At 57.4% G+C, this 20332-nt stretch overlaps 1 protein-coding gene across 1 annotated transcript in view; it reads right to left on the bottom strand.

Moving 5' to 3' along the window:
- ZMIZ1 (zinc finger, MIZ-type containing 1) overlaps positions 1 to 11367 on the bottom strand; it is a 181133-nt gene extending 169766 nt beyond the window's left edge. Inside the window, exon 1 of the mRNA XM_005878445.2 lies at positions 11252 to 11367. The gene's annotated coding sequence lies outside the window, so the exon portion shown is untranslated. The remainder of the gene's footprint in view (positions 1 to 11251) is intronic.
- Positions 11368 to 20332: the final 8965 nt, after the last annotated feature.

The raw sequence follows: 20332 nt of genomic DNA, 5'->3' as shown, positions 1-20332 counted from the left end.
CCAGGAGGCCAGAGTGGACACGTGCTGTGACCTGGTGCAAGGTGGCTCAGGCCTGGCTTCAGAAATGCCCCTCAACGGCCTTCAGATGAGCCCGCAGGCCCGGCTAGTAAAGGCTGTGTTGTTCTCAGAAGTGACTTGGGCTCGGTGAACATCGGTTCAACTCAACTCTCCTTAGGCACCTGCTGTTCGACTGTTCTCTAGGAGTTTGTGAGAGGCGGGAGAAACAGATAGCAAATCCTGGCCCCAGACCCAAAGGCATTCCGTGGGGCCGCGTGGTAAGGCGGGTGACAACAGGAGGCCAGGAGGGCTGGTCTTCCTGGGGTTTCAGGAAATGTGGGGGAGGAGTGCTGGGACAGGACGAAGGACACAGAGGGACAGTGGGGGGCAGAAGTGGAGGGTCCCAATATCCAGGAGACACCCACTTGCAGGAGGGCCCTCACTTCTTGGATATGGGACCTGTCTGCGCTGATAATGACGATGATGATGATGAGAGCTGACTTTATTAATCCTCAAATGTCCCAGGACCCTGGGAACACTTAACAGGTGTCATTTCATGGAATCTCAGCATCCTGTGGCGGACGGACTATTGTTACCCACATTTCACAAGTCACCACTGAAGCTCAGAGACGTTCAGTGACTGCCTGCGGTCACACAGCTATAAGGGATGAAGCTGGGATGAGACCCCAGTGCCTGTGCACTAACCACTGCATATCCTGCCCTGATGGGGGCTTGGGGCCTCCTGTGAGTTGGGGAGACAGATGGCTCCTGCCCTCCCCTCCAGGAGCTGGGGCATGAGATGCACCGGACAGTTCAAGGTGGAGTCTGAGGAACGGCATGGAGTGGTCCATGCATCAGGCTGGTCTCCTGGTCACAGTGGGCTAAGCGCTGCAGCCTAGGTGAGGCTGGCACACGGGACAAGCTGGGTGGGCACTCAGGGTACATACACTGCAACCTCACACGTGACCTCTTCCATCTGCCCCCTCTGCCCCTGGGGAGAAAAGCTATGGGGTAGGCCCTGGAAAGGCAGGTCTGGAGAGAAGACACCCAGGCACAGAGAGAGGGCCAGGAAGGCTCAGACCTCGTCTGAGGGTGGCGGCGGCGGCAGACTGCAGCCTGAGGAAGGACTGGCAGCTTTGGGGTGCCTCACTGAGCTAAGAGGGCCTTAATGCCAGCCTCGGAGTCTGTACTTTATTCCTGATGAGAGGGAAGTCATGGGGGGCAGTGGAGGGCTGGGAAGGGTTCAGTTATTGAGAGGCAAGAAGATGGTGAGACCTGAATGCCAGGAGAGGATACGGCGCTAAGTGGCACACAGAGCCAGAGATGGTTAAGGTGTCAAACCAAATGTCAGGTGCGGGGGTGAGGGAGACAGAGGTGTCAAGGGCGACTCAGGCATCTCCCCAGACTCTTCCCTGACCCCAAACCTGTGTGAGTCAATATGGATTGACCAGGGCCCCAAGGAGCACTGGGCCCCTCCCCCAGGAAGCCCTACCCCTGGGTGGGGGAGGGCACTGCTGGCTAGCAGGCCGCCACCAAGTCCGCTCTGTCCCCCTGCTGACCTTTCTCCTTTGTCAGCAGCGCTCTCCATCAATGCACCGGAAGGGCCAGTGCAACCTCTTCAGGCTGCCCAGCCAGGATGGGGGCGGGGCTCAGTCTGCCTTCTCTCCTTTAAGGGCTGTCCAGCATCTCTAGAAGGCAGGGAGCAGAGGTGCCAAAGCTCTCGGTGCACATGGCAAGACTGAGGACTGGTGAGCGCAGCCCAGGACGCACTGGACATGACCCATGCCCTCCAGCTGGCGAGGGTGATGGAGCTGGAGGAGGGATCTAGGAGGTGCGGGAGGGGGCCCAGCCCAGAATGCAGCAGCCAGCCCTGTAGCCAAGGATGGGGCCAGGTTCAGCGGGCTTAGGCCCTCTGGTGGGCCTGGAACAGAGAGGTCTCCAGGATGTGGAACTTTCAGCTCTAAGACCGGATGGTCCCAGGCAAACCCAGACGGCTGGTCACCTGGCAGGGCTCTGAGATAGGTTTTCAGTTGTACCACTTTCAGACGGGGTGCCCTCTCTGTGCCTCGGTTCCCTCATCTGGAACAGAGAGCTTATAGGAGGGCCTTTCATATGGTTGCCATGAAGATTAAATAATGTATGTAAAGGGCTTAGCATCTGACACTAACACAGTCAACAAATGGCAGGTGGTCACTGTTCCTGCCACCGTCTGCTACTGCTGCTGCTGCAGGACCGGCTAACTCACCCCAAGTGCTCACCCCATGGGAGACCACCTTCCAAGCACAGCATGTACGTTCCTAATTTACTCTCACAATGCTTATGGGGTACGGGCCACTAATTATCCCACTTTCAGATGGGAAACCGGGGTGTGGAGGGGCTGACCCGCTGGCCCCAGTTCTCAGACTGGGCGAGTTCAGAAAACTATCTCCATTTCTCCTGGGCTAACCCCACAGCCAGGGGCAGGTAGGCCAATGTCAACACAGTTCAGGTCACACTGACCCAGGACAAGAACTGGACAAACACAGGGCGGCAGGGCTCGCAGGCCACTCTGGAGGTGCAGGGAATGGGCAGGCCTTCCCCTCCTGGTTCAAACACATCAACCAAATGTATTAGGTTTTCAGGCCTATTTACCCGGCAAGAGAAAGGCAAGCCCCAGAGGTGCTGGGCCTCCTGCTGCCCCGTGGGCCCAGCGCTTGGATCTGGCCGTTTCTGCACATGACCTCATTTCACTCCTGCAATAACACTCCAAGGTCAAGCTGCTCTCCTCAGAGATGAGAATACGGAGGCTAAGGTCGCACAGCGGGATTTAAACGTATCCAGCCCCCAAACCCGGGCTCCTCCACGCAGCTCGTGTGACAGGATGACACCCAGCGTGAGGACAGGGGCCACAACTATACACCTGTGTGGGGCACGGTACAGGACTCAAGGTGAGTGCTAGATAACTCTGAGGGGGCGAGCCACAGTCTCCCCTCCCCTTAGAGTCCCCGTAACCCAGGAAAAATTCCAGCAGCTCAAGGAAGGGGGTGTTAAGCACCCTGGGGTGGGGTGAACAGCCCGGCAGGGTACTGCCACCCAGGGAGAAAAGAGGATGGGTGCCAGCGTTCAGGCAGGAGCCCTGGGGAGCAGGTGGGCCTTGCACGGACCCCTCTTCAGTCTCAGGAGTTGAGCATGCAATGCCACTGTTGTCCCAACTCCTAGGAAGTCCCCTGCACAGGAACGACATGCTCAAAAGCAACCTGCTTCCAGCACCCAGGAAAAAGGTGGCCGGGGCCAGCAGGAGCTGGCTGGGCAGGGGCCCCAGGAAGCTGGGCCCAGTTATTTTTAGCATCTAGACTCAAGAGGGAGGAGGCCCTCCTCCCCCCCAGGTAAATGTCAGTGCCACTGGCAGGCCCAGCTAATTAAAGTGGCTGGAGCCGAGGGGCAGAGACAGTGACTTGGCCCTCTGCCTCCAGCTCCTCAACCCCCTAAAGCTCTTCCTCCATCTCCTCTTGCCAGCCCCCCCCTCCGACCCCCCGGTCTGGGGGCCTGAGCAAGACATACTGGCTCGGTCCCAGAAGGAGCTGGACCCACGGCCTGGAGTCCTGGGCTTGAGTCCTGGCTTGATGTGTGTCTCTGGGCAAGTCCCATGTGTTTTCTCAGACTCTACTTTCCTCCTCTGGAAAATGGGCCCCTGCTAAGCCCACCGGATATTACGAGGGTCATGACAGGAGCTGGGGTCACGAAGAGGCTCAGCCTGAGGGTGGCTTGCCCTCCCTGCTGTGGTGAGGTTGCAGTGTTATTCCAGAAAAGAGGTCTGGGCTTCCCAAGTGGGACCCGGGCCGGTCCCCAGGGGACGGCCTGAGCTGACTGCTGGGAGGATTTGCGCAATCCCGGGGACTGGGAATCCAAGAGCCTGTGGCTGCCACTCTCCTGACAGGAGAGGGTGACAGAGAGGCTGCTGCAAATACAACCTGGGCTGAGCCCAGAGCCATGGGAGGGCCCGCACCCAGAGGGGCGCCAGGCACCCTAGGCCCACAGCAGATCACAAGCCTTGGGGAGAGCCACCTACTCCCTCTCTTCCCCAGAAGCAGGAAGGAGAGGGGAAGCCTACCTCTCAGCGCTAAGTTTCTTAGCCCATCGGTGGGTCTGCCCCAGGGGGCTGATATTCCCTTTATCTTTATTGGGGAGACTCCTGGCAGACCTCCCAAGTTTGAGGTCAACTCTCCCAGCCAGAGATGCCCTGGGTCTAGCAGCAGTGTCCTGGGCCAGCTGTCCAGCTCTGGTGGGAGGACAAAAGCCCAGGATCCTGGTGCCCGCTCAAGCCCTCCCCGAAGGCTGACATTCCACTGAAGCACTGCCTCGCTGTGGCTCCCAGGTGCCTGAAGCCCCAGGGAGATCCAAGGGAAACTGAGGCACAGAAGTGGGTCAGTGATCAGCTCAGGGACATTTAGCAAGTCAGAAGCAAAGTACAAAATACTTCCTCCTCCTTCTGCCATCTGGCCTCTAGGGGGCATCTCCAGTCTCATTCCTCCACGGCCCAGTCTCAGCCCCACTGATTTGCCCCAAGTATGCCCAGATGGTCCCTTTGCGTGGAATGTTTTCAGTTTACAGTCACATTCATTCTTCAGGGCCCAGCTGAAGGCCCACCTACTCCAGAAAGCCCTCCCTGCCCTCTAGTCACTCAAAGCACCTGGACACTAGTCCCTGCTGCCAAAGATCAGCAGCCTCCCAGACTCAGGCCGCAGGGCAGCCGCTGGGCACGGTGAAGGGACTGACCAGGAATGCGGATGGCCCTCTTCCCCAAGTCCACTTTTCTTCCTCACCCCCTTGCATCTTGTCAGCTTTCAAATGTGCCCTGACTCCAGAGCATTCTCCCTGCTGTGGCCTCAGGCCGGCCACCTCCAGGCCTCTGGCTCCCAGGGTAAACAGATGGGAGGAGAAGCCCTAATGGTGGCAGGCTCAGCAGGAGGTGGTGATTACAGGAGGTGGAATACAAACCAGGACAAACAGAGCCAGGCCTGAGGGCCTTGCATCGCTCTCAGGCCTGCTCTCCCAGGTCCCTGCCCCTCTGGGGTCAGCCCTGCCTTTCTGCAAATGGGTGCCCCAAGGCTAGGTCACTTCCGCTGCAGGGGCCATGCATCCCCTGCATTGGAGCAGTGAGGTCAGCTGAAAGCCTGGGAGCGCCACGCTGGGAGGCACTGGGGTGCAGCCTCCTATCTCTGAACCTTAGTTTCCCCATCTGAGGCTCAGAGGGGTTGGGCCAGATAATTTCTAGAGACTCCCGAAGGCGGCCAGGATGCGATGATTCAAATAAAGATGCCGCCCTTGCAGCCCCACCCAGTGTCTGCTCCCTCCCTGCAAGGTCACAGAGGCTTTGGACCTGGGACCCAGGGCAGGGGCGTGGCTGTCCTCAAACTCCAGAGCTCACTGTGAGTCTGGTGAGCAAACACCAGTGGGAGGGAAGCATCGGCCGCCATGAGTAACACCAAAGGAACCCTTCGAGGTGTAGTTTGCCAACCCTCCCAATCCGACTTGTCCTTGTAAAGCCCCTCGGGCGGCCAAGGTAAGGGGTCCCTCGAGTGCACATGCAGCCACGCACACCTACACAGGTGAACACATACAATCCACAAGGAGCCCCTTGGACTCTGTGGGAGCCAGGGGAGGGAGTCTCAGCCCTGGGAAGGATGCCTCCTGCTTGGCCTGCTCGCCTCCTGCACCTGCTGTGATGATGCTGTATGACCCTGAGCTGGTTTCTGGGCCTCTCTGTCCCCATTACGTCACTGAACAGATTCATCCATGTCTCCCTTCCAACCCCAGCCCTAGTCTGAGGTCAGGCCGATATCAGACAGGGGCACAGACAGTGGCAATAGAGGGTGGCACCTGGGCTCTACCCTGGGCAGCTTCATATTTCAGCATTTTAGAAGACTGGCTTTTCCTCTGATAAAAAGCTCCAGCCTCTGGTCCCGGAGAGACCCCAGAAGAGGCAGGGTGCTGGAAAGGGCCTCGGCCAGCTAGAGTAGACAAGCCCCCAGCCCTGCTCCTCCACAGTCTCTGGGTGAGCTATGAGCCCCAGCTCTTAGGCAGAGTCCAGCTCTCTCCTCCCAGCCTTCACAGAGGAGCTGCCGCTGCTCTATAGCCTCCTTTTGTGCAGAGACCTCAGGAAGACCCTTCACCTCCACTCTACTGTGCAGGGATCCAGCCCCCTCCTCCAGGCAGTCTCCCCTGCTTGCCTCCTCCAGCATCAGGGAAGAGCTGATCCTCTCAGCTCCTACTGCCTTCATCCACTGATGGCATCCACCTAACAGGCTCTACCCTGGAGACTCTGACCTTTGCCTGAGCCTGGGGCTGTGTTCCCCCAAGGAAGACCCTTCACCTCCACTCTACTGTGCAGGGATCCAGCCCCCTCCTCCAGGCAGTCTCCCCTGCTTGCCTCCTCCAGCATCAGGGAAGAGCTGATCCTCTCAGCTCCTACTGCCTTCATCCACTGATGGCATCCACCTAACAGGCTCTACCCTGGAGACTCTGACCTTTGCCTGAGTCTGGGGCTGTGTTCCTCAAATGCAGGTTTACTTTTGGATGCCAGTGTCTAGCATAACACACTCTGGCTCAGTGGTTCTCAACCTTCCTAATGCTGCGACCCTTTAATACAGTTCCTCATGTTGTGGTGACCCCCCAACCATAAAATTATTTTCGTTGCTACTTCATAACTGTAATTTTGCTACTGTTACGAACTGTAATGTAAATATCTGATATGCACGATGTATTTTCATTGTTCGCGACCCACAGGTTGAGAACCGCTGCTCTGGCTGATGAAGTGAATGGATCACCCAGCAAACTTGGGTAGGTACCAGTTTGATGTAGTGGGGGGAAAACTGTATAATGGTGTCAGGTGAAGTTGGGCTGAATCCCAGCTGCACCAACAGCTCTGTGACCCTGTATACGTTTCTTAACCTCTCTGTGCTTTGAGCTTCCTCATCTGCATGGTGGGAGGCTCCCAAGCTTCACTGAGTTGTTGAGATCACTGTAGTTGGTGACCCTTACCCTGTCCCAGCCCTCTGGTTTTACAGTTCAATGAACAACTGCTCAGAGAGAGGCAGTGACTTGTCCAAGATCACAAGACAGGCCTGCAGCAAGACTGAGGCTTGAAAGACGTGCTCAGAGGGTCTGCCAGGACAGCAGCCCCATCCTGCTCACCCAGGGAGTGTTCTACCTCAAGCAGGAATGACCAGTGGGCTGTAGACTATATTCAGCACCAGGCTGGGGCAGGGGTTTCAGGGTCAGGGCAGGCTGCAAAGGCTGGGGGTGGAGGGGCCTGGATTTTAGGCAACAGATTCCAGGCGGGGGTGGGGGAGGGATGCATTCTCAGCTGGTGCCAAAGACTGACAGGCATGCCACATGGGGACCCTGGGAACTCAGCTCTGCATAGCCAGGCCTGCTGTGAGCTGGGTTTGACATTCAAGGTCTTTGCAGCCAGCCCGAACCTGCCCTGCACCCCTGTAACCCTGAAAGTCTGCTGACTGACAGCTAATGGCACATGCTGGCAGCTTGAAGCCACAAACCAGGGGCTGGAGGCCACCTTAGGTCCCGCCCACAGAGCTCTAATCAACAGCTGTTTGGGATTGCCTCAGATGAAACCCAAATCTGGCCTAACCCCAATCCCGGCTGTCCCCTCCATCCTTTTTAAAATGACAATCCAACCACATCACTGCCCTGTATGGCACAGCCCTCGGGGCCAGCTCTCACTCACCTCCGTCCGCTGGCTCACCATCGGCCCATTTGCATGCAGCACTAACCACGGCCCAGGCTGAGGATTTATGGGCCTCCTTCACTGAATTCCTCATCGCTCAGTGAGGTAGGTTCTCTGTCCCTCCTTTCCAGATGAGGAAATGAGGCACAGAGAGGTGAAGCCACTATTCTGGAGTCACGCAGAGAGGAGTGGCAGAGCTGGAAACCCCAACCCTAGGCCAAGAGTGGACCCCCGAGTCACGTCAGTGCCCTCTACCTTCACCCACCAAAGGGGTTTTGAGCGTCTTTTATATGCCAGCCATATGGGACAGTTGTCATGCCCTCCACGAGATACCCTTTCACTATGTCCAGCCTTTGCGGTTGTTACGGCTCACACCGGCTGGGGCCCTCTCTCCCCTGCCTGGGTGGGACTCGGAGCCACACACACCTGGCTGCAGTCTGCCGGCTGGAGCTTGTCTACTCCAGCTGGCCAGGCCTCTGGCTCCACCGGGCCCTCTGCAGCACCCAGGCACCTCAGGGGCCCCTCCTGGGCCAGGGGCGGAGCTCCTCACCCAGGGAAAAGCCAGTCTTCCATGCGCACTGGGGCTTCAGTGAGGGTGGACCTGCAGCCCCTCTGGGAAGGAGCTCCAGGAGGTGGCAGGTAAGGGGCACTGGGAGGTGAGGAGACATTTGCTGGGTTGGAATGGAAGGAAAAGGAAGACCACGTGGACAGCCTGACTCTTGTGAAGTCCCAGAGAAGTGAAAGCTCATTCACTGGCCCTTTCCCCTCCCCTCACCAGTGGCCACCAGAAGCCCCTAGAACAGGGGTGGGCAAACTTTTTGACTCGAGGGCCACAATGGGTTCTTAAACTGGACCGGAGGGCCGGAACAAAAGCATGGATGGAGTGTTTGTGTGAACTAATATAAATTCAAAGTAAACATCATTACATAAAAGGGTACGGTCTTTTTTTTTTTTAGTTTTATTCATTTCAAACGGGCCGGATCCGGCCCGCGGGCCGTAGTTTGCCCACGGCTGCCCTAGAATCAGAACCAGCTACCTAATTTGCACTGGGCACCCTAGAGGTTCCTGCTGGCCAGGTTTCCGAGGACCACACTAAGGACATTTGCAAAGGGGTTTCAAAGAGGAAGTTACTAGATTTTGTCCAGATAGTGGATCCCAGAGAACAACCCATCATTTTTTTTTGCAAAAAAATTGACACTTTTGCCTGTGGCATTCTGGGTCAGGCTAAAAGCCAGATAACTTGGAAGGGCCTACTGGGACAAGAGAAGGAAGGGAAAAGGAAGTCTTGAATCTGGGGTGCAGCTGCCACTTCCTGGCTTTGAGGCCCAACCACTAAGAGCCTCAGTTTCCTCATCTGTTTCCTCATCATGAAATGACCTACCCCTGAAGGGAGCACCGTGGAGAAAAGAGCACAAATCCTGGCCTCCAGTGACCGGGACAGGAGCTCAGCTCCCACACGAGTGAGCAGGTGGCCCTGAGGTCCTCACCAACCTGCCCCGTGCCTCAGTTTCCTCATCTGGAAACTGGTGAAGCCTCCCTCTCAGGATTCTTGAGGAGATTTAGTGAGCTCATGCAGGTGATGTGCCGGGCTCCCCACAGGGAATCTAGGGCGATTGAGATAATGAAACTGGTGCCACAGACCCCAACTCCTCAGGAACCACAGGGCACGTGCAAATGGATGACACAGACCCGCCAGCTGGCTGTGCCCCAGACTCAGAGGGCACCCAGGCTCCAGGGAGCTAGGATGGAGTCCCCAGGGGATGAGGCACAGGAGAATCAGAACCAGCTACCTAATTTGCACTGGGCACCCTAGAGGTTCCTGCTGGCCAGGTTTCCGAGGACCACACTAAGGACATTTGCAAAGGGGTTTCAAAGAGGAAGTTACTAGATTTTGCCCAGATAGTGGATCCCAGAGAACAACCCATCATTTTTTTGCAAAAAAATTGACACTTTTGCCTGTGGCATTCTGGGTCAGGCTAAAAGCCAGATAACTTGGAAGGGCCTACTGGGACAAGAGAAGGAAGGGAAAAGGAAGTCTTGAATCTGGGGTGCAGCTGCCACTTCCTGGCTTTGAGGCCCAACCACTAAGAGCCTCAGTTTCCTCATCTGTTTCCTCATCATGAAATGACCTACCCCTGAAGGGAGCACCGTGGAGAAAAGAGCACAAATCCTGGCCTCCAGTGACTGGGACAGGAGCTCAGCTCCCACACGAGTGAGCGGGTGGCCCTGAGGACCTCACCAACCTGCCCTGTGCCTCAGTTTCCTCATCTGGAAACTGGTGAGGCCTCCCTCTCAGGATTCTTGGGGAGATTTAGTGAGCTCATGCAGGTAATGTGCCGGGCTCCCCACAGGGACTCTAGGGCGGTTGAGATAATGAAATGGGTGCCACAGACCCCAGCTCCTCAGGAACCAACAGGGGACGTGCAGATGGATGACACAGACCCGCCAGCTGGCTGTGCCCAGACTCAGAGGGCACCCAGGCTCCAGGGAGCTAGGATGGAGTCCCCAGGGGATGAGGAGCAGGGACCCATGAACATCCCCCGGCAACACACACAAATCCCCCACCCGCTTCCTTCTCATAAAAGTAACAGTTCCAACCGGCTGGAGCCCTGGAGTCCAGGAACTGCCTTGGCACTGGGCACTGGTGGTCCCTAATCCTCACCCACACCCTGTCCAGGAGGTGGGGGAAGACAGTGACTGCTCCTGGTTCCAGATGAGGAAGTTGAGGCCACAGAGGGCAAGAGCTTGTCCATGGTCACACGCTGTCCCTCAGACACCCTCCCTGACATACCTATAGAGGCCACGGCTCAGCCTGGGCCAGAGCTGTCCAGCGACTGCAGGGGCTGCTGGAAGCTTTTGCAGGTGAGAAGCCAGCAAACCCTGAACATCCCCTTCTCCTTGGAACACATCTCTGCGTGTGAGTGCCTGTGAGCATGTCCCTGTGTGGGGAATGCCATGTGTTGTGAGAACCTGTGCCTGTGTGGAGCGTCAACACAGAAGTTTATGACCATGTGTCTGTGAGCATGTATGTGCATGTGAGTCCGTCTGTGTGCACATGAAAATGTCTGTAGCATGTCTGGATGATGTCTGTGTATATATGCACATGAGGAAGTATGTCTTTGTGCACACACAACCATTCTTGCATGTGTGCGCATGCACACCTGTCTACCTTTAGCATGCATGGACAGCTTTACAAGTACACATGTGTCTGTGTGCATAAGTATCCTTGGGACTTGTATGTGTATCTGTACTTCTAGATGACAGCATCAGGCCCATGTGTAACTAGGCCACCCAAATCACCTTCTTCCTCATGAAAATCTCAGCCCTCTCAGAGACATTCTGGACCACAACCTGCTCCACATCCTCCAAGAAGCCTTCCTGGATTCCATATTCCCATACTCAGAAGTAAGTCCCTTCCCTATTTCCTCAGTGGTGACAGCCTCGCTCTTGGATTTCCTGAATAGCACCAGCTGCTCAGCAAGGCCCCACCAGCAGACACAGTATGAAGGGCCAGCCCATGCTGCTTACCTGCTAAGGCCTCTGCTCACGATCAGCACTTGAGGCTGCTGAGAATGTCAGGAAAAGGAGGTGGGGGTAAGGAGGCAGGGGTCCAGCAGTCCAACCTGGCCGAGCACAGCTGAATCCTGCGGAGGCAGAAGAGGGCACAGTGAGCTCCAAGTCTTACCATGGGGGCGGCTCACACCCCCTCTCCCCCCTTCAGCGACCTCTAGGTCTCGCCTGCCCAGACCCTCTGACATCTCCTGGAAGGCTGAGCTGGCCACAGAAGTGCAGCCACCCTAGAAACTGGATGCTGCTCCCCAACACCCCAATGAAGGCCCATCTCCTGAACTTTGCGTTAGAAGCTCAGAACCAGCCCAGCAGTGAGGTCAACCCCTACGTACCCTGTACCCCAAGCAGCAGCGAAGCTAGCTGGGACGTGCTGGGTTCTCTGCCTGGAGCCCATGCCCCACATTCCTGTGTTTCAAAGCCCCTGGCCTTTGAGACTCAGCTGCCTTCGTGGAACCCCCTTTTCCTTGTGCATCCCCCAGTGGCCTTGGGTCTCTCTGGCCAAGTCCCCTCCAGCTTTCTACAGGCCGGTTCCCTCCCTGGGCAGAGCGCTGAACATCAGGAATAAAGTCTGGCTCTTCTCTCTGTCCCCTGAAGCAGGCAAGGCCGCATAAACTGCTTGATGTTACAGATGAATGAATGAATGAATGAGTGAGTGAGTGAGAAATGGTGCAGCGAAGGTATTCAGTGAACAAGCTGAACAAAACCAGGCATCTGATATGTGCCCTGAAATCAGGAAGCCTGCTGAGCTTTCCAAGGGCCTGACACCATTTCTTCTTAGATTCTGGAATACAGGGCTCAGGTGGGTGAGAGGAAGACTTGGTGAGGTTGGTAGCCTTGTCTATCATTTTACAAATGGAGAAACTGAGGCCCTGCTAGGGGATCCCCTCCCAGGATCCCGCAGTAGGGGAGTGCAAGGTTGGAAGCAGAACCCGTCTCCTGGCTTTGCCCACTGCCCACATCTGTGACGGATGGAGGCCGCTATGGGAATTCCCCCACTCCTGGTCCTCACGCATCAGCTCCCGCAGGCACCTAGCTTCGCTGACTGTGGGCGGATCAGGCCAGCTATGGAAGGCGGCTTCTGAGTAAGAGAGAGGGGCCTGGGAGCACCCTGGGGTGGGAAAAAGTACAGTAGGTGAGGCCACACTCAGAAAAGTGCCATCTGGTCTGAGGGCCCTACTGCCCCCAGCGTGGAGGCCCAAGGCTAGGGGAGGGCCGAGAGCGGACATGACAGGGAGCACCAGGGCCAGAGATATCCCTCCACCCATCCTCAGCTTGGGGGCTTTTCTAACCCCTCCCCCGACCTCCTCACTCCCCTCCACAAAGCTCTCGCAGACCTTCCAAACGCTGCTGGTGGGGCACACACAGCTCACCACCGCGGATAACAGTTTGAGCCTATATATCTGTGACGGATGGAGGCCGCTATGGGAATTCCCCCACTCCTGGTCCTCACGCATCAGCTCCCGCAGGCACCTAGCTTCGCTGACTGTGGGCGGATCAGGCCAGCCATGGAAGGCGGCTTCTGAGTAAAAGAGAGAGGGCCTGGGAGCACCCTGGGGTGGGAAAAAGTACAGTAGGTGAGGCCACACTCAGGAAAGTGCCATCTGGTCTGAGGGCCCTACTGCCCCCAGCATGGAGGCCCAAGGCTAGGGGAGGGCCGAGAGCAGACCTGACAGGGAGCACCAGGGTCAGAGATATCCCTCCACCCATCCTCCGCTTGGGGGCTTTTCTAACCCCTCCCCCAACCTCCTCACTCCCCTCCACAAAGCCCTCGCAGACCTTCCAAACGCTGCTGGTGGGGCACACACAGCTCACCACCGCGGATAACAGTTTGAGCCTATATCCTAGCCTGTGGTCTATCAGTGGCTCAGCATTCCCACTTCCACAGAAACATGGGCATGTGGTCACCAAAACACGTGTGCTGGTATGTTCACAGCAGAGTCTTCATAATGGCCCCAAAATGAGAACCTCCCAAATAACCGTCAGCTATGGAACAGATACACTGACGATGCAGGGGACGGAACACCACACAGCAATGAGCGACCTGCAACTCGATCCAACAATAGACATCAATCTTATGAACCTAACGTTGACCGGAAAACCCAGGCATAGTGGAGAACACGGTTAAGGGGTCCATTTAGAAAAAGGCCACAGACAGGCACAAGGACTCCCCTGTGCGTGAGGTGGACCCAGTGCGGCCCCGGACCCTTTGCGGCGCCTCTTATCCGGAGGTGGAGTCTGTTCGTCACCGTGAATCGGGGCTGCCCTCCCGCCGCGTTTTGACCAGTAGGATTTGATGAAAGTGGCATTTTGTGGCTCAGGGAGACTAGGCCTCATGAGATCCTGCTGTTTCTGGCCTCGACCCTCTGGGAACCCGGCCTGGCCCTGGCAGGAAGCCAGTCCAGTCCGCCTTACTGTGGGGGCCGAGGAGAACTGAGGCCGCCCCAACAGCCGGCACCAACTGCCAGACGTGACTAAGGCCTCCTTCCACCTTCCGGTCCAGCCAGCCCTTCAGGTGACGGGAGTGACACGAGAGCAAGGGAAAGCAGCAGAGGACGCCCAGGCAAACCACAGCTCCTGAGACCTGGTCAATGGTAGTTCTCCATTTCACTGAGTTCTGGGTGGTGTGGGCAGCAGCAGATAACGGACAGCAGCAGTGACTGGAGGGGAGCACATAAGGGGGCCGCGGGGGTCTGGAATGCTATTTCTCAAAGTGTGACAGACACCAGTGTGCTCATTTCATGACAATTTGTCAAGCTACCTTTAGGACATGCACACTTTTCTGAACGGATGGAATACTTCAATAGAAGCTAAAAACCAACCAACCTCTGGGGCTCTCTGCCCGCCCAGTGTACCAGATCCAGCCCGCCCTGGCCTGCCTGCGCCACCTCTCCTCTCTGCACACTCACAGCGCTGCCTCACACCTCTGCACTGGGGTGCTCTTCCCCTTCCCGTGTGCTTCAAAGCCTGAGGGCAGGTGGCACCTCCTCCTGGCAGCCTTCCCTGAGCTCCTCAGGCCTAGCCCAGGTGTCCATACTCACACGGCTCTCTCTCTTCCTGGCCTGGGTCTTCCTGAGCGTGGAGTTAAGTCTTTCCCTTCTGTCTCCCCAGCTCTTGCAGCTCTCCAAACAGGGGCCCTGTCAGGGACAGGCACCCCGCTTCCTCTTCCCCTAGGGTTGAAACCCCCTCCAGTGATGCTGTGATGATCAGAGCAGACTTGGGGGGCTGTGAGGGGGAGGGGTCTGGCCATTACAAGTCTCATTTGTAGGCCAGCACTTTCCTGGACCTGGGCTTCTCCCAAATAGATTGGGGGCGGGAATGAATTTGGGGTTCCAAAGAGGACCTCCAGAGTGGGGGCAGACTTCGGGGGCCTCTGTTGTACAGTGGACAACGACACCTGTGAGATGCGTACCACTCCTTTCCTCGTCATTGTCTACTCAAATCAAACAGCAAGCCTGACGTGCAGTCAGTGCTGCCGACACAAAGCAAGCGGCCAGGCCAAGCAAAGGAGAGCTGAGATGCCAGGCAGGCAGATGGGCATCGCTGTCTGAAGCCCTTCCGTCTCCATCAGCGCCCATCCAGAAGGTGAGAGGCCTCCCCCCACCCCACCCCGGCAGCTCTCATACGACTGGGGTGGGATCTCAACTGACCCCCAGCACCAGGGCCTCGGTCCTGGATGCCCCTCTCAGGGCCCCTGTCCCACCTGCTCAGTTCCAGCTCTGTCCTCGATGGACGTGTGACCTTGGGGGAACCCCCTGTGGCCTCAGTTCTCCCACTCCATCTGAGAGATGCTGCCTCATCAACAGTCTCAGATGAGACACGGCTCTCTATCCTGTGGGAGGACTGCCCCAGGGTCCAAGACAGCTCTGAGGCCCAGCAGCCTTTCTGCCTCCCCCGGGGTCCTCACTGCCGCTGTGCTGCCTGCCAGCAGGAAGCTCGTGTGCCCACTGCCGTCCACTAGGGGAGGCCAGCGCAGCCAGCCTGGAGAGGAAGGGGAGTGCCTCCCACCCCCAGGCCTGGGCTCACCCTGGGGCATTTCCCCTGGTACTCCAAGCCTTTGCTAAGAAAGAAAGCTCCTTGCCCAACAAGGAGGCACAGATAACCCAGGAGAGGCCGTCTCCCCTGTAGAGGAGGTAACTCCATGCACAGGAGAGCAGCTGGCTGGGTCCAGCCTTCCACAGGTGGGTATGCTGTCTCAGGTAATGAGCTCCCCATCCCCAGAGGCATGCATGCCAAGGGGATCAGTCATGTGGCGCTGTGGGTGCTACAGGCACCAGAACTGGAGCTGGCCTCTGTATTTCCCCAACTCCTCTGATGATAAGAATCACCTGGGCTGCCTGTTAAACCTACAGCTTCCCAGGCCTCTCCCCTGAGAATGGACGTCTGTGGGTCTGGAATACAGCCCAGAAATTTAAATTTTTAATAAGTCCTCCCAGGTGATCCTTTGCATCTGGAAAGTTTTGGGGGGGCACTGGCAGATGACCTTCCAAGCCCCTCTGGGGCCCAAGATTAGTGATTCTGAGACCCCACTCCACACTACCCCCACCCCATCTGGAAGACACACAGGCAGCAAACGAACTGCATCATTAAAAATGATTTGAACGCTTTAGACAGGGCAAAGATGTCAGGGGGAGGAGGGTTCTCAGCCCATGGTGGTACCAGCAGCAGCTCCTTCTTAGCCCTCACCCTGGCCCCCCAGAATCATCCAGAAAAGCTCAGCATTGGGGGTGGGGGGAGTGAGCTGACAGCTGTTCAGCTGCTGCTCAGTGAGACCCGGAAAAGCAATTATCTTGCTCTTAGCAGAAAGGCACTGGCTTTTACCCGCCCCCTCCCACCTCCCTCCCGCCCACCTTCACACACACACCACACACACACACACACACACACACACACACGCCCATCCAGGCCAAGATACTGGCTGGCTCTGCACCCGCCTCCCCCACCCGGCCTCCAGATTCCTCTGACTCACTCAACTTCCATCCTCAAGCACATTTCCAACACTTAAATCATTTAGCCCGCTAAACCGGAGACGGCAAAATGGGTGCTATTTCTTAAAAACATACAGAGAGCGTATTAAATTATTGATAGCCATTAAACAGGGGGAAAAAATTAAACAGCTCTCAGCTCTTATCAATCATTCATGCAGTTTCCACTGGGGTGTTTTCTGGAGAGTGATCACACGGGCAACCCGGGGAGCTGGCTCCCGCGGCAAGGAAGGCACTGGCTGGATGGAAAGGGGGGGCCGCTGCAGCCCCCAGGACGACCCAGGCCACTAAGGCTGCGGAGGGGCTCTGGCGGGGCTGTGGCACAGGGAGGCGGGCCTCCCCTCTTCACCAGAACACTAGCAACTGATACTCCAACACTGCCTTCGGGGAACCCCCGTAATTAAATCCAGCCGGCTTTTATTGAGTGTCTACTATGTATCAGGCATGCGGGATACACGGAGACATCATACCCTAAGCACTCACACAGGTAACCCTGGGGCCCTGCAGGAAAAGGTGATTACACGCATTGTAACAGGAACATTGTGACAGGAGCCCTGGTGGGAGTCCACAGGGGGTGGCTGGAGGAAAAGGGACAGCTGCGCTGGAGGAGGGGCTGCCCAGGAAGGTTTCACCAAAGAGGCAATTCGTGGGTAAATTCTTGCCCAGAGGCCACGCCTGGAAGGCATTCCAGGAAAGGGGTACAGGTCCAGCCCCAGCAAAGCCACAGCAGCCTAGCTGTGCCCCTGTCCCAGCCTCCTTCCTGCCAATGTCAGTCACTGACTGTGGGGTGAGGGGCTTGGGCACAGTAAATGGAGCAGGGAGCTGTCACCTCAGCCTCTCCTCCAAGCACCGGTCCAATCCAGGCCAGGCCAGGCCAGGGGAGGGATGCACAAAGCCAGCCCCCCCCTCCCGCCCCCGCAACGGGGACAAGCAAGAGGTTGGGGTTCACCCCAGCTGCCAGGGCAGCCGCACCTCCACCCCCGCACAGCAGATCCATTTCCTGGCTCTGACTCAGGACACCTAAGCCAGCGTGACGCAGAGCGTGGAGGCTGCAGGGCTGGGACACCACCGGTCTCCTGGCCACAGACAGGCCTGGCAGAGCTGCCCTGGGGAGTCGGGCTCCCTCCTGCCCTGAGCCGTGCCAAGGACCCAAAACCCAGGGCTGTGGGAGCCAGAGGACACCCGATCCCACTCCGCCCTCTGCTTGGGGACCATCCACCACCAGGGGCCATCTGAGGCTCCCAGGCCAGGCTGAGGCCAGGCTGAGCTGCTGGCTGCTGAGGGGAACAAAGAGGCTAAGCCTATGCCTGCCCCAGCCCCTTCCCCCACATACAGGGATAGCGCCACATTCTTGAACGTCTTTCAGAAGCCCTAGCTTCGCAGGAGCAGGGAGCTGGGAAGAGGCCCTGCCAAGTGTTGATAGCACCCTCGCCAGAGAAAGCTGCTGTCACAGGGAAACATTCTGGGGAGAGCGGTTGTTTACCACCAACGCTTGGGACTGTCAAGAAATAATCAGAAGGAATTAAATTTGCAAAGTGGAAAAGATAGCATGGAAGCCCCGCCCCAAGCCCCTGGACATTGTGACCTAGAGAATCAGGCTGTTCTATTTTGCCTGGTTGGAGGAAATGTTCTCAAATGTGCAGGGGGTCGGGGGATATGTGTGCCCCCAGCCAGGCCTGGGAGATGGGGGCCCACGTCTTCACATCATGTGGACTCAGTAAGACCAGGCTGATCTTACAGGACAGAGGTAACCTTCCGGGGTCTGCCCACAGTCTATGGGGATCACGGTTCCTAAGGCTGCCCAACACCCCTGCCAGTCACTCAGGGGCTTGGGGTGACGGGCCTGGGTGAGTCCGAAAGTCATCAGCCGCCCTAGGGTGTACAGCCCCGCGCTCACACCAAGGGCACTGGGCTCCGCTGAGTCCCTGTTACCTGTCACCTTGGTTGCTGCACAGGACCCCTTCCCTCCAGGCTCCCTCCACACAGGCACAGGAACCTGTGCAGGGCTAGGGCCTGAGCTGGCACAGAGCAGGCTGCCAGGGAAGGTGTGTTGACCCACAGAAACAAGACACAAGTGACCCCAAAACCCAAATCAAACACACCTGTCCCTGCTGAGGTACCAGCCCTGACTCCTCGCTGCCAGCATCTTCCACTGTCAAACCATCTGTCAGTTGTGCCCGTACTTCTAGAAGTCTCTCACACCCTCTAGACTCCAGCCGTACGGACCACAACTCCTCAACCTTCCTGAACAACCTCCTCTGGACTTTCCTGCCCCAGGGCCTTTGCATGTGTTACCACTTTCTCTAACCAGCCAAGTCCTGCTCTGCATCAAGCTCTACTTACCCCTTTGTAACTGTTGCAACACTTTTCGCATTATAATAAACTGGATTCTGTTCGCATCTGCTCTGAACTAAATGGGGGGAAGGGGGGCACCTCGAACAGCAACAGGGCTCCTCCCTTCAGCACTTGGTACAGTCAAACCAACCACCCAGCCCCGGCCTGCAGCCCAGAGTTAGTTCTTAATGGCTGACCTGCATCGCTCCTGCTATAATTTTAAAAACCATTCCCTGGAGAGTGGGTGCGATGTTCTCGGCCAAGTGAAAGTGAGCCGTGCTCTTGGACTCCTGGAGCCGAGGGAAGGGGCAGGCTTGGGAATTGCCAGGCAAAGGCCAGCAGAAATTGGCCACAAATGAATCATTAACTCTCGAGTCGAGAGCTCCGAGTGGCTGGTGCCAAGGTCTCAGGCTCTGGCCTGTGTGGGCCACTTGGCCTCACTTGGCTCGGGCGGAGGTGGCCCCGCCCCCCGCCAGCCATCTGCTGCACCCCATGGCCACTGGGCATGGAGAGCTGAGGCTGCCTGGGCCAGAACAGCCCAGATGTCTTACGGGAGAGGGCATGCCTCTTCCCAGGAACGACTCCAAACCGTTGCCCACACACTTCTGTCCTTCTGGAATGCTGTCCCTTCCAGCAAGCTTAATCCCCTTGTCCTTGCAGCCTGGCGGCCTCTCTTCCCTGCCCATCTGGGCCCACAGTGGCCCCCACACCTCTGGGCCCTTACAGTTCTGGCTGCATCTGCCTGCCCTGGCCTGGGTACCAGGGGCTCATTTCTTCAGCGAAGCACCTGCCGGGAGGGAGACTTGGCACGCCTCCTGGACCCCAGCAGCTGGCACAAAGTGGGGCACTGACCAAAGAGCCCAACGTGATGAGGTTGTTCCTGGGGTCAGTCTGCAGCCAGCAGGAGGAAGCACCTCGGCGTGGGGTCTGCAGTCCCACCTTCTCAGGTGACACGTCACATTCCCCTCCGGGCCTCCTTTCAGGCCTCAGGTCAGCGGGGATGCAGTTGAGGTAGGGGCAGAGGTGACTGCCAGCCTCCTACTGGAGAGCCAGGTGGCTGTGGTGGGGCATGGCACCCTGGTTCCCAGGAGGGAGCGGAGGTCAGCGCGGACCCCCTCCCTCCCCAGGGCGCCATCCTGCAGGCAGGGGTGCGATTTCACCACAGCCCCTCGGAGCTGCGCTGAAGGTTCTTCTCGGGTGGGGACTGATGGAACCGAGGGCTGGAAGCAGGTGCGATAGTAACATGATGGTAATACAGCGCGCACTGTGCGTCCACTTGGGCTCCAAACGCAGTGTCCACCTGAATGGCAATCAGGTGGGCAAAACACAAACGAACACTGCTGACTCGGCTGGCTGCTCGTGTCAGTGCTGTGCTAAACGCAACGCACACGACCCATGCGCCCTTCCACCACACCACGAGGGACATACTATTAACATGCCCTGGAAATGAGGAACCCACAGTTCCAGAGATGCAGGAGTGACCCACCCATGTCCCAGGCTGGAGTGTGGCAGCCGGGGATTCAGATGAAGGGGTCTGACCTGGGTCCCACATGCCACCCACCCCCACGTGCCCAGGGCCCTTGTCTCGTGTTCTTAGAGCTCAAACAAGTATGGTGGGCACCGCCCCACAGCCTTCACAGAGCCCCTTTCTCATCTGATCCCCAAAATAGCCCCTTAAGATGGCCAGGGAGCGTCATTATTACCATTTTACAGATGGGGAAAC

The sequence above is a fragment of the Myotis brandtii genome, unplaced genomic scaffold (genome assembly GCF_000412655.1).
Source record: "Myotis brandtii unplaced genomic scaffold, ASM41265v1 scaffold560, whole genome shotgun sequence".
In the NCBI taxonomy this organism is placed as follows: domain Eukaryota; kingdom Metazoa; phylum Chordata; class Mammalia; order Chiroptera; family Vespertilionidae; genus Myotis; species Myotis brandtii.
Note: the sequence above shows the minus strand (reverse complement) of the source record. Positions and strands in the feature narration are given on the sequence as shown.